The sequence below is a fragment of the Equus asinus genome, chromosome 21 (assembly GCF_041296235.1).
Source record: "Equus asinus isolate D_3611 breed Donkey chromosome 21, EquAss-T2T_v2, whole genome shotgun sequence".
Classification (NCBI taxonomy): Eukaryota; Metazoa; Chordata; class Mammalia; order Perissodactyla; family Equidae; genus Equus; species Equus asinus.
The window spans coordinates 96997071-97011434 of NC_091810.1; the positions used below are offsets into that span (position 1 = coordinate 96997071).

The window sequence follows — 14364 nt, forward strand, 5'->3', positions numbered from 1 at the left end:
TGTTGTGATGGTTAATTTTGTGTGTCATCTTGACTGGGCCACAGGGGTGCCCAGATATTTGGTTAAACTTTATTCTGGGTGTGTCTGTGAGGGTGTTTCCAGATGAGATTAACATATGAATTGGCAGACTCAGCCGAGTAGATTGCCCTCCCTAGTGTGGGTGGGCCTGATCCCATCCGTTGAAGACCTGAAGAGAACAAAAGGCTGAGTAAGGGAGAAGGTGCCTCTCGGCCTGACTGTATTCCAGCTGGACATCAGAATCTGCCTCTGGACTTGGGCTCAGGCCAGAACTTGCACCATCTGCTCTCCTGCGTCTCCATCTTGCCAACTGCAGATCTTGGGAACGTCAGCATCCATAACTGTCTTGGGAACCAATTCCTTATTATAATAAATTTCTCTCCATAAATATAGACACATACATCTTGTCAACACAAAATGATCAATAACTGTTATATAGATAAGAGAGAGAAGGTAAGTTTTACTTGAGCCAGGGTGAAGACTATAACCTGGGAAGACAATCTCCACAAAGGAAGAAAGTGTTCTGGAGAAGCTTGGTTTTCAGTAGAGTCTTAAAGAATTTTATTTATTTATTTATTTATTTATTTATTTATTTTTTTTTAGGAAGATTATCCCTGAGCTAACACCACTTGCCAATCCTCCACTTTTTGCTGAGGAAGACTGGCCCTGAGCTAACATCTGTGTCCATCTTCCTCTATTTTATATGTGGGATGCCTGCCACAGCATGGCTTGACAAGAGGTGCCATGTCCACACCTGGGATCTGAACCAACAAACCCCGGGCCACCGAAGTGGAACATGTGAGCTTAACTGCTGCACCACCGGGCTGGCCCCATAGAACAGAGAACACATATTAAACACAATCAGGATACATATTCATCAAAGTCTCAGAGAGGTTCAGTTGCAAATTAGCAGCTCAATATGACCCTGATGTTGGGAAAGGGACTAATATGGACATGTTGACGAAAATAATCCATAACCAATCCATAAATGAAAATTTGGGTGAGTTTATTCTGAGCCAAAATCTGAGGGCCATATAGCTGGGGGCCTTTCTTCCTGAGGGAAGAAAGGGCACCAAAGAAGTGGGGTGAGCAGAGTGGTTATCTACCCTCAAAGAGCATGTTTCACATATGATTGAAATGTCCCTTTTACAATAGTCATGCTGACTCTATAGGCCCAGCAATTAATGGACACAGCAGGTAGCCGGTCTGCTGTCCTGGTGGACACAGGAGGGTGGCAGGTCTCTTGTCTTGAGCTGGGTGGTCACAAGTGAGCACAGCAATCAGTTCCTAGCCTAGGGAGAGATGCTTATCCTTAAGGAAATGCCACTGTGGGAGAAGTTGCATCTTTATCCTAAGGCCATTTGTTCTTGTCTTTGGGACACAGCAAATGCTTAAGCGGATATACAATGCATGCTCAGTGGAGGGCCTTGAACATTATGTTAAAAGTGACAAAAAAGTGTCTATGTGCGTGTTGCTTTGGATTGGAGGAGTTATGTGCAAAATCATGATTTAATGATAATCACATGAAAACACAGACTGATGGATTGGAGAACAAAAATCACCTGAATTGGCAGGTCCATGCCGCACTGTCATTCGACATAAATTTAGAATGTACAGAACACTGTGTTGGGGCATTCAGAAGACGCAGTCTTTCCTAGCTCTTTCCTAGCACGGAATTGATGACACGTGGAATGGCACCTATGTTATAACAGCACCTGTATATTTAAGACAGTATTAAAGTACCTGTAATATACTCAGAGGAAAATGACAAAGAGAGAGAAACAAATGAGTAAGTACTTTCATTGTTAATATCGCATGTGGAGGATTGGAGTTGGCCACCCCAAGATATGTCTTTTTGGCATGAGGATTATTTTGTGCTGGTTACTTTTAAAAGCTGCAGACATGAGAGAAACAATGGAAAGTAGAAATCACCCTTTGTAAGAGACATTCACATTTGTGAGGGAAATTGCCATCTGTAAGGGTGTCTCCCTCTCTGTACCAGGAAGAAGGGGGAATGACCTTATCTATAGAAACTCTTATCAAAGTGGAAGGCAAGGACTTAAATCTGCATAATAACCTTACCCTTGTTTACTGTGCTTTTCCTGTAATCTCCCATAACTGACTCTCCCACCCCCAACATCCTCCTTTGCCTTCAGCTGAGGATGGTATTTAAGGTGAGAACCTCCGCCATTTTGGAGAGTTGCTCAGTTTTCCTGAGTGTCTCCCATGTATACATGTTATGAGGCTTTGTTTGATTTTCTCCTACTATTCTGTCTCATGTCAACTTAATTCGTAGCCCAGCCAAAAGAACCCAGAGTGGGCAGAGGAAATGTCTTCCTCCCCTACATCTGTTTCCAAAAAAAGGTGACAATCAGGTAGTTTGAGATTAAATGACGGAGAGTTAGTGCCACCAGTTCTCAGGGAAAGGTAAGATAAACGCAGAACAAAGTCAACCAAGTACGGATGATTGAGGGGCTATGGTTTTCTTTCTTATTCTTCAAAGAGCCTTAACATGAAAATTTAATATTTTTTCAAAATATAAGAATGAAAGGATTCATAATTTTAGTTTTTTTGAGAAATTATGTTTTCATTTAACACTGGATGAGAAAATCCAATTAAGTATACTTTCACTATTGACCAAGTGATGAGGCAGCTATGGCTCGGCTCATGTGCTCTCTTTGACTTCTTGTTACCTCGCCTCTGGTGATTTCTGAGAACGGTAATGAACTACCGTGTAAACGCTGCTTCTCTAGCTCCCCCTCCATTAGGGGAGCAGATTATTTAATGTGGGCGGCAGTCAATAGGAGTTCACCGTACCGGCTCATGTTTTGCTTTGGTTTCCAGCATAACTTGCGAATGTGGACAGAACCCGGGGAGGAAGCATTGCTGATAAACAGCACTAGAGCCCTGATCCGTTCTGAACTCTCGCCTGCCTCAGCCTCGCACTGTGACCTCAGGTTCCTGACTTCCTACCTGCATGGTTGAGAGATGTGGACTGGCGGCATTCCTGTTTGAGAAGCAGAGAGAGGATGCATTTGGTGGAGGGCAGGGATAGAGGAGCTTAACTGAGGCATGTGGATTTGGTTTACTAGGAAATTGAAGGAAGAGGAGGCTTCATTTGCAGGGTATGAGGACAATGTTTGCAAAGCCATATTGTAGGCTGCAGGGGGTTGCAGAGTGAATGATACAAGAGGCTGAGAGGAGTGTGTGGGCAAAGATCTCCAAACTGGGGAACCCGGATGCAATAGGTTGCTAGATGGGAGAACAGCCAAGACGTGAAGAAAGTACAAGAGAGGAAGTGGTGATGAGATGACAGGGGAGGAAGCCCTGGTGATAACAACTGCTTAGGAGCTGCATCTTGAGAGCGGAGTCACTTCAGGACTGCAGGAAACTGTCCTGTGAGGGTGACCACACGTGAGCAGGCTGACCAGCAGCAGGAAGTACAGGGTTCAATGGAGCAGGCGGTGGGAGGAGTCAGAAGCCGATTGCCGTGCTGTGTTAATTTACCTGGAGATCAGCAAAGAGGAAGAGGAAATAAATTTTGAACCTTAGACATCAAAACAGTTTTTCCTTTTGCAATAGAATTTGGGGCACTTATTTGGTAAAAGATTTATTCCGACAGAGACATAATAAGGCATTTTTCCTACACAGAGAAGAAATATAATTAGTAGAAAGTAGCATATGAGATTGTTTTCTTCTCTTTTTGATGATTTAAAATTGAAAACAAAGGCTTAATTATGTTATAAATATCAGATGCTGAATAAGCCAAGGGAAACACTTTCCATAACAATTTTTAAAATAAAACATTATTTCCACAACGTTTAAGAGATTTTGAAGATCTATTGTCAATATCAACAATATAATGAATGTGTCCAAAGGGTGTAATATTTTATTGCTTCAAATTTAAAGCTCCAGTCTATATCACTCTTTTTTTTTTTGGTGAGGAAGATTGGCCCTGAGCTAACATCTGTGCCAGTCTTCTGCTATTTTATGTGGAATGCCAGCACAGTGTGGCTTGACTAGTAGTGCTGGGTCCATGCCTGGGATCCAAACCTGGGAACCCTGCGCCTTTGAAGCAGAGCGCGCGAAGTTAACCGCTACGCCACTGGGCCAGCCCCTATATCACTCTTAATATGACGGTGTTTTACATTAATAAATAATTTACAAAGTTAATTTGCAAATAAAGAAACAAATGATGCCTCACCAAGTTATTTATTAATGTGTCAAAATACTGAGTTTATGAACGCTACATCTTTGAGTTATGAATGGTTTTTTCTTCTTAGTCTATTCTTTGAAGTCAGATTCATGCTCTACTTTTATAGATTAATTTCTGAGCAGGATAAGAAGTCACAGAAAGTTTGAAGGTCTTCATTTAGCTTTGCTTCTTACGGATTACAACATCTAGAAAAGCTGCTATCACATGAAACCCCCGTTGGCTGAAGAAAACCTTCACATAGGAGGCAACTCCCCCTGCTGTGATGTCTGGGAAAGGGAAATAGAAGCCTGTGGCTGAGAGATGTTAAAATGTGGAGGTTTCCATAGAATTGATAGTGCTTGGGTTATTGTCTTTTTATATCCAGGATGGGATGAGTAAACACTCTCGTTGTCAATATCATGTTACTAAAAAGAAAACAGAAGCAATCGTCAACATATGAACGTGCAGCTTTTTGTTATCTTCAAGAGCTCTTTAGGCAGAATGTTGCGTTTTATTTCATTCTACCACACAGCGCCCTTCACTTCTGCTTCAGCTTTAGTCACTCTTAATTGTGTTAAAACTTTTCCACCCGGCAGGCAGAGGTTCAGGATAAACCACATTTTCAAAAGAACGTCTGCTTTTGGATATGGAAGAGAGGGAATTGTTTCTAAATTTCATCTTTTATCAAGCATGTGTGTGTGGTTAATGATTTTAAAGAGGTTTTGTTTACGGACCATATAAACAGTCAATAAAGCACCTGTAAACACTCAGAGTGAAATGACGGAGACAGAGATGCAATGGACGGTGTGGTACAGAACCGGCTCAGTGTGGCTGGCTCTCGACTGATAATAAGAACATTCAGTTTCTAAGCAATAGGCACTGCAGGCATCTGTGTTCTTCAAAACCTTTAAACACATTTATCTTGATAACAACACACTTGGATAGCAAAGAGAAAACATTTCTTCTTTCGATTGTTCTTTCTAATTATAAGGGGCTGATGAATCTGGTTTCTGGCTGGCCTTCCGACTGAGTCAGCAGAGGGAGCCAGATTACCTAGCCAGCGGTCCTGACCCAGCAGCTGCAACTGGGCAAGAAAAGGGATGTATGTGGCCAGCAAGCCTGTGCTCCAAACGATGGCACAGGTGCAGCGAGGGTGGCAGAGGTCTTCTGAATCAGACGTGGCGAGACTTTTGTTGAATGCTTTGGTGTCTCATAAAAAAAGACTCAGCATTAACAAATAGGATCTCTATGATTTCCCAGGATAAGAGCTACATTTGTAATTTGTGCAAATTAGGCCTTGCATAGTCTACTTATACGCGGTTCTGTTTGGAAGTACACTATGAGCTTGTGGAAGTTGTGTTGTCTTAGGCACTGATGTGAGAGTAAGTATACAGAGTAGCGTGGGGGACTGGAATTGGCCACGCCAAGATATGTCTCTTTGGCATGAGGATTATTTCAGGGTGGTTACTTTTAAAAACCGCAGACATGAGAGAAGCTCAGAAAAGTAGAATTTACTTACCCTTTGTTAAGAGACATTTACATTTGTAAAGTTAATCTCCTTCCGTAAGGGTATCTCCCTCTCTGCACCAGGAAGAAGGAGGGATGACTTATCTCTAGAGACTCTTATCAATGAGGAAGGACTTAAATCTGCATAATAACCTTATTCTTGTTTACTGTCCTTTTCTGGTGATCTCCCATAACTGACTCCCCCACCCCCAACATCCTCCTTTGCCTTCAGCTGAGGAGGATATTTAAGATGAAAGTCTCTGCTATTAGGGCGAGTTGCTCAGTTTTCCCGAGTGTCTCCCATGTATACACATTATAAAGCTTTGTTTGATTTTCTCCCATTATTCTGTCTCATGTGAATTTAATTCATAGCCCAGCTAGAAGGACCCAGAGTGGGTAAAGGAAATGTCTTCCTCCCCAACAGTAGTAAATGGCTAGGTTTCATCATAGTTCTTAATTAGGTTCCCATCAGAGCCATGGTTCTCTCTCTTCTGGATGCTGCCATGGCCTCTGACGTGACTGGTGCTCTCACTGTCACCCCTCCCTCTGCCTTCAACAAGGGAGCCGGAGCGACCCTTCACACACACATGGTTGTTCAAAGATCTGCAATGGCTTCCCAGCTTGGAGAAAGAGCTGACATCCTCACCGTGGCCTCCAAAGTCCCCACTACTTGGTGCTTCCTAATCCTCTGACTTCGTCACCTGCAGCCCCTCTGCTCCTTAGGCTCCCGCCAGCAGCCCTGCAGCTCCACAGACACCAAGCTCATGCTCACCTTAGAGGCTCTGCAGTGCCTGTTCCCCCCCACCGAATGCTTTTCCCCAGGCAAACGCCACCCTCCTAATTCCCTGCTCAACCACCCTCTCCGTAGGAGACCCAGCGCTTCTCCCAGCTCCCATTACCCTGCCCTGCTTTCTTCTGTAATACTTCACTCTCTAACATACTATACAATTTACTTATTTACTATGTGTGTTACTTTTTGTCTGTCTCCAGCCTCAAGAATTTAAGCTCTGAGGGTTAGGGATCTTTAAAAAACGCATTTTCAGATGATTGTGGATTCATATTCAGTTGTGAGAAATAACACAAAGAGATCCTGCAGCCTGGTCACCCGTTTCACCCAGCGGTAGTGTCTTACAAAGCAATAGCACAGTATCACAGCCAGAAAATCGTCCTGATACAACTCATCCGGCTTGTTCAGAGCTCACTAATCTCACATGATGCATGTGTGTCTTCAGCTCCATGCGGTCATATTGCGAGTGTACACTTGTGTGACCATCATCACAGTTAAGATACAGAACAGCTCCCTCACCAGGACCAAGGGCAGGAATTTTTGATTGTTCAATTCATTGCTGTATTTAATGGAATGGCACATAACGTGTACTCAGTACATATTTGTTTAATAAATAGATCATTTTATGCAAAGGAACTCATATAATAATATCATCAGCATTATGTCCCAAATAATTTGAAATCATATTCAAGTTGAGTTTTCTGTTGTTCTTGGTGATTTAAAATGTATTTATAAACATGATTCTTTGAGAACATACACAATGATCTCTGTTTCTGAAGGCCTGGCTGTTATGATGTGATGGCTGCAAATGTGATTTAATATGAATCCTAAAAGCATTGCTGCTCAAGAACTTAGGACATTATTTAATATCCTTGATTTTCTAACTCTCCATTTTAATGTAGTGTTTTGGGGAAACAAAACACAAATATTCTACTGATAAGCTAGCCACATTTCAAATATATGCCGGGAGTATGAGAGTGAGTCATGGCAACTGAACTGGCAAGCCATCTTGTCATCGTTCTGCCCTTTCTTAAGGGGACTCATGAACACGCAAAACTGGAATCAGACAAGGCTTTTTCCACAGGGACAATATTCTAATCATTATTATCTACCTAATTCTTTCTTGTTGTTCTGTGGATTCCTCCACAGTGACAGCAATGGTCGCTCCATCTCATCTGATTGGTAGTTTATGAAAGGCTGACATGCTTGGTTAGTCTGGAAACCAGGAGAGTTCTTCTTTCTGTAAAGTTTCTTGGCATGTTCAGGCATTGAACTCAAATTTTTAACCGTATTAACAGCATAACAGGACAATAGGAGACTGGGGTAGATAACCCTGAAGCAGCCTTCTAAGTTCAATGATTCCTAACAAGATGGCTCTCCAACCAATGGAGTAAAAGGACTTGACACCTATCAGATTCTTCACAAACCGGTAAGGCTTCTTCTCATCTCCTATATGCATGAGTTAAAGATCAGGAATCTAAAAGCAACCTGACTTCTTCCTATTTTTCCTACGATTGAATATCTCTTGAAGTTTTGGAGGATATTATTTAGTAGATCAGAAAAAAAAGTAAACCAAACACACACCAGCTGAGATCCAGGGTCATCTCAGAACGCAGCTCCCTGCACTTAGCCGCTTCCCAGTACTTTCTCTTTTGTGCTAGAGATATAGCAAGTTTTGACTAAGTCTAAACTAATTTTAATAACTTCGTTTTTTCATCCAGATCGTAAGTCTCATAGCTTATGTGGAATGTTAGAGGAAAATGTAGCTAAATCATGTGGCATTAAAAATAATCTAAGGTCTATGATTTAAAAACAGTAAATGAGGAAACTGAAGAAAATATTAGAGGTCTAGCTGGGGTAGGATTTCAGCAGATGAAAACTGTTAGAGGAAATTGCAAACAAAAGGATCAACAGATGTGATTAAAATGCAAAGTTTTACATTTAAAAAGAGACCATATGTATATATTTAAAAGACAAACCACCAACAGGGAAATATTTAAGGCAAATAAATAGGTAAAACTTAATATCCTTAACATATGAAGCATCTTTGCCTTCAGCTCTATTTCAAGTACCTTATAGGGTTTGTCACATCATAACTTGTAAATATATATCAAAAGTCTTAAAATTATTAGCATTTTTTTACCAAGTAATTGCATTTCTGGGGTTCTGCTCTAAGCAAATAATTACAAATGAAGACAAAGATTTATTCTAGAAAGGTACTCATTACATCAAAGAACAGTTAGACACGACAGCATATTTATAGAAATCAGCTTTTATACAGCTATTAAAGTCATATTTAAGAAGCATTTTGAATGATCTAGAAAAATTTATATGATGGAATATAAAATGTCATTTAGTTTGATCACAACTATGAAAAAAAGGCATAGAAAGATTTTGGAAAGAAAAATTCAAACTTAAAAATAGCTGCCTTTAAGTGATTTTAGGGGGGACATACTTAGAAAATTATATAATTTAGATAATCATGTACATAAACTATAATTATATAATTTCCCTAAATTATACAATGTCTGCATTGCTTTTATAATATAAATCCATAAAAAATACTTTGTCAGCTCAATACCTTAGTTTAAAGCCTTTAGTTCAATTCTTACATGGATATAAACTCAGAACTCTTATTTTCAAATTTTTCCTAAATTGATTAAAAAAAAAAAAACCAGCCACCACAGCAACAATAACAAACCATGACACTGGTACTTTTACTATCTTCATTTTATACATGAATAGATGATGGAACCAAGGCACAGAGAGGTTAAGTAACTCTTCCAAGATCACACAGCCAGTAAGTGGTAGAGCTGGGATTCCCACCAAAGCCATCATGCTACGTACTGCCAGGACTGGTTTGAAAGATACTAAGGCCAGAAAGTAAACAGGACTTGGCAACCAGAGGACTTGTCTTCATACACCTCTTCACATACTACTTATAACTGCTTGACTCTGATGGATTTATTTATGCAAAATATCAACTTCCCAATCTAAACAATTGGTATAATAATTCTCACTTTAGAGGAATTTGGTGAATATTATAAGTGAAAATGTCTAGCCATTATGGAAGTCTGATAAATGTTAGTTGAATCTGAACATAAATTAAACACAATTATTGCTCTGTATTCCACTTGGCCATTTTACTCAAGAAGGCATAAAAGTATTTTTCAAATTAAATATTTGACATTTATATTTGAAGTGGTGATAAAGCACATGGCATCACTTAATCATCTTTAAACGATGTTTAGAGAGGAGGGAACCCACACACCATCAGTGTATCTATCTCGCCTTCTTTTCCGTTTTACTTTCAGCTATCGCTATTTTTCTAACATTTCTGTATTCAACCATAATCCCCCCCCCCTCCTTTTTTTGGTTTGCTGTAGTTTCCGCTCATAAAAGGAATTAATACTCATTGCCCATCAGTTCCCCACAGTGTTTCCAGGCATCTCATGGTTGGCTGAAGTTTGTCTTCTCACAGTTTATTTTTTTTACTTAACCTTGTTGTCCAGCTTTACTGAGATATAACAGACATTTAACATTGTGTCCGTTTAAGGTGCACAACGTCAGGCTCTGATACATGTGTATTGTGACCTGACAGTTTTGAAGAAGAACTGATGGGAAATTCATTCTCTGGGTCCTCACATATTCAGAAGATTTTTCAGTGGCATTGGTACTTGCACAAGGTTTGGCTACACGCGTGCTGTTTGGGTCGCACTTTCTTTCTTGGTGGGCTTTGTGGGTCCTGCTCCCACCATACTGAGAGTGGATGTGTCTCTGGAAACGTCTGCTTGTTTTCTCGCAGATGAAGTGATTGTTACGCCTGCGGGTTCAAAGGATCCCTTATCTCAGAATCCCAAAAGTTTACTAGGCTGTATCTCAACGTTTACCATCCTTGCCTTCCTTTTTTTTGGGTTTGAGATACAATGTGCCCTTTCAATCAGTAGATTCAACTCTTCTTTTCTTTCTGGAAACTTTTCTTGAAGTTAACCCTCAAGCATCTGTTGTCTTTATTATTTTAGTTTCCTTTCTTGTGACACCAGTTACGCACCCGTCGTCCATCTTCTGCCCATCCTCTATGTTCATTATTTTCCTTCTAAAAATATTTTTAAATGTTTTGTTCATTTATATTTCATTACTCACTTGTCTCGGTCCTGTTCTTTACATACTTTCTGTATTTTTCATCTGCTTTCTGTATGTTTCTTGGCCTTCATTTCTGCAATATTTTCATCTTTTTTCTTGAGTTCTGTGAGCTCACTTTTCCTCTCCATTTGTTGTCTCCCCATCCTCAGCTCTTATATATCAGTTAAAGCTCTTTTTAATTTTTAAAAAATTCTGCACCAGTAAGTTTGATTATATTTTCGTTTGTTTCCTGGCAGCTATTTTTCCAGTTTCCTTACTCTCCATGTTTGCTATGGCTGTCTTCCGTTTTTCCTTCCATTATTCTGCGTCACGTCTGTGTTCGTTCCTTTTCGATTTTTATTCATCTTTAAATTGGGTACGTCCTCCTGGACCGGCTCTTCGCGGGAAGTTCGTGAAGGGTGGGACAGGCCAGCATTTCACAGCAGCAGACGCTTGCTATTGGCCTCAGGATTGGTGCCTGTGAGCTCTCTAGGCGCTTTACCCCCCAAAGGCCACCCAGCATTGACCCTGCAGGGCCGAGAGGAGGCGGGCGCTCCGTCTGCCCCGGGGGCACCTGGGCCTGTGGCACGTCCTCCCGCAGCCCCTCCGCTCTCGCCGCGCGGGGGGCAGACAGGCTCCACCCCCAGACCTCCCACCCTTTTCCTGGTGTCGTGATCAGGGGCTTGTTAGTTTTGAAGCCATTTCTTTTTCTTGCAGCGGGAGTGCTGCCCTCCTTGTTGGAGCACGTGGTCTGCGGGACCGGCTTCCAGCTTCCCTCCAGCCTGTTCCGCCTGCGCAGTGTCGGCGGCTCTTTGCTCAAGTCCTGATTCGGGGTTTTCTTTGTTTTCTAGATTCCTCGGGCATGGAGTTTGCATTTTGCTTCTTGTTCTCCTTGTGGGTTTTAGGTGATTTTTGAGAGGGAAATGGGGAAGATCCAGGTTTATTGAGACTACAAGTCTGGCTGTAAACATGTCACTGCTTTTTGTTTGTGTTCAGAAAACAAGTGGGGTGAGTCATAATATACCCTGAAGAGTTTTTGGAGTTTTGACTTGTTTAGGAACAGTTCCAAAAAGAACCAGCGACGCTTAAATCTATCTGCTTTTCACTTTTTCCTGGTTCTTTCTACTTGTTCTTTGGATAGCAGTTTCCCGGTTTTCTATTCACTGGATTCCCGTCTTCTCTCATCGTCTTTTCATTCCGAGTAAGTTTAGTCATCGTGCTGATTTCGTGACAAGGGCTCAAAGAGAAGGATGTAGAGCGAGGAGAGGATGGTCGAGGAAGGCGGCGGAGAGCCGGAGAGCAGCGAGGATGGAGGGGAAGGGGCGTGAGGACCATCTGAGCTGCTTTCAGCGGGAGCCTGGGAGGCATGTGCTCAGGCCGAGGGCGCGCGGATGTTCACAAACCGACTCCAAGGCCGCAAGCGTGGAAACAGGAAATCTCCGCATCATGAATTTGTTTTTACGAAGACAAATCATCACGGAACGACTTTGGACATGGAATATTTCACACACACGTGCTATTTAGATACTTTTGGATGGCACTGCATAATAGAATCTTGTCCAGTTTGTCCACATCAAAGTCCAGAAGCCAAAGGAAATTCTCTCTCTGAGTGTTCATGTTTTTAATATAAAATAAAAATTGCACCTTTTTCTTTTCTTTCTCAAAGTGAAGATCGGAACTCCTTTATTAACCTTGGGGTTGGTCCGTGGGCTCCCCTGGGAGGGAGGTGACTGCGGGGAAGCTCGTGTTGGCTCTGGAACAGACCCGGAGGCGCTGGTGACTGCGCTCTGCGGCGGACCCCACACGGCTGGGCAGCAGGTCGGCCACGGAGGGTTCTGGGCGCCACGTGTCGGTGTCTACCACAGAGGAAATCTGGACTTGCCCCTGTCTTCCAGCAAGGACCCTGGCAGAGTGGCGTGCTCTTGGCTGGCCTTTTAAACTTGGTGATTTCTGTATCTTGGGTAGAGTGGGATGCACAGTTACCCTCTGGCCCCTTTCCTCTTGCTTCTCTTGTTCAGGGCTCACTGTCGCCAGGGTGAAACGATGGACTGTTTGCCTTTGCTCACGAGTTGTATGAATTCCATCTTTGGTAAGAAAACCCATCCTCCAACACTGGCTTAGCGGTTTTTGCAGTTACTGACAGTTCCTAATACTTCCAGCACCATGGCTCTCATCTTACGTTGTTATTACTTATTTAATTCTCTCTTTTCCTGGGGTTAAGGATGCGACCTTCCTGGTTCGCTAAAATCCCTAACACCTAGCAGAGTGAAATAGAATAACTGTTTATAGCATGAATAAACTATAGTGTATGTTAATAAAAACTCCCTAACTTCCTGGAGCCATGGTGAGGAGGCAATACCGAGTAATATCTAAGAGCATAAACCCTGTAACCTGCTGTGCTCCTGGGCAAATTCCTCTCTCTAACTCAGTTTCCTTATCTATAAAAAAGAGGACACTAACAATGGCCACTTCTGAAGATTGATGCGAGTACTAAACAAATTAAATATGATTTATTTAGCACAGGACTTGGCATAGCATCTTGTCGTTGCTGTTATAGTTAATGTTGTTGCTGTTATCATTATTTGGCAGAAGGGAAGGAGAAATAGAAAGTATAAGTTTGACGGGTTTGTTATTGACATAAAACAAAAAATCAATCTACTGCTGGTTCCTGGAAAACAAGAGACAGGTGCTTGTATGTACATGGCAGCCAATGACATTCAAGACTTAGTCTGGTCATAGAGAAGTGAAGCATTTTATAAATAGAGGAAAATAGCTTTTGGGAGTAGATTTTTTGATGAACGCCTTGCCAGTCATCGGTTAACTAACATCACTAACAAGTCACATATGACAAAGACCATCTCAAGCAGAACTTAGTTTTTAAGCACTTTAAGCCTACAATTTACCATTTCTTTAAATCCATCTTAAGATTTCTCTTTCTTATAATCTTGTTAGTAATTTTAATTATAAATATTTCAAAGGTAATAAAAATAGTGAAAATAACGACTACCCGCCTTTTTAATGCACGACTCTCATGTTAACTTTTGCTATGGTGTCTTTAGATCTCTCTCTCTCCGTCTTGTTTCCCGCGTCAACTCTGCCGCCTAAAGAACTTCTGTCTTATTTCACGAGGCTGAACTTCTTAGGAGCTGTCTGGATCTCATGGGCACTCCTTCCCCCTCACTAAGATTTGATGGCATCATTTTGGTGACTAAGACTGGGTAGCACAGTTGTTTTCCTTCCCGACTGAAAGATTTAATTGTCAAGTAATATTTCAAGTCTTTAACCCCTTTGCTTGTGAATGAGGCTATAAATTCCTTTATTTGGGAGGGGTGGGGAGGGGTCCTTTGGGGTCCAGTGTTAATTGTTTCTACTTCTGCCTCAACTGTCTTCATCTCGCTTGAATGTTGGTACGTGCTCTTTTCCTCTGTGATAAAACCTCATATAATAATGTAAAGAAAAGAAATAATCACCTTTGGTAACTTAAAAGATGAAAAGAACTGTACGTTGCCATGGATACTGGAGTCTTGCTGGCCTTCTCTCATCATTAAAACACCAATATTATAACATTCTGGTCTAAACTTCCCCAGAGTTACAATAATGAGTTAGTTAAAAACGTAATTATTTCAAAGCTTTAAGGCAGGAAAATGCCATGGTTCCTACAAATCATCACATATTTGGTATAAAAGCCATAATCAAAGTGAAAATATTAACTTTGTATTCAATAATTTGCAAATAT

General features: G+C 41.4%; 1 long non-coding RNA gene across 1 annotated transcript in view; it reads right to left on the reverse strand.

Moving 5' to 3' along the window:
- Nucleotides 1-643: 643 nt before the first annotated feature.
- The window catches only part of LOC139041489 (uncharacterized), a 28783-nt gene continuing 15062 nt past the window's right edge, over nucleotides 644-14364 (reverse strand). Inside the window, exon 3 of the long non-coding RNA XR_011496722.1 lies at nucleotides 644-3525. This is a non-coding gene — a long non-coding RNA (uncharacterized lncRNA). The remainder of the gene's footprint in view (nucleotides 3526-14364) is intronic.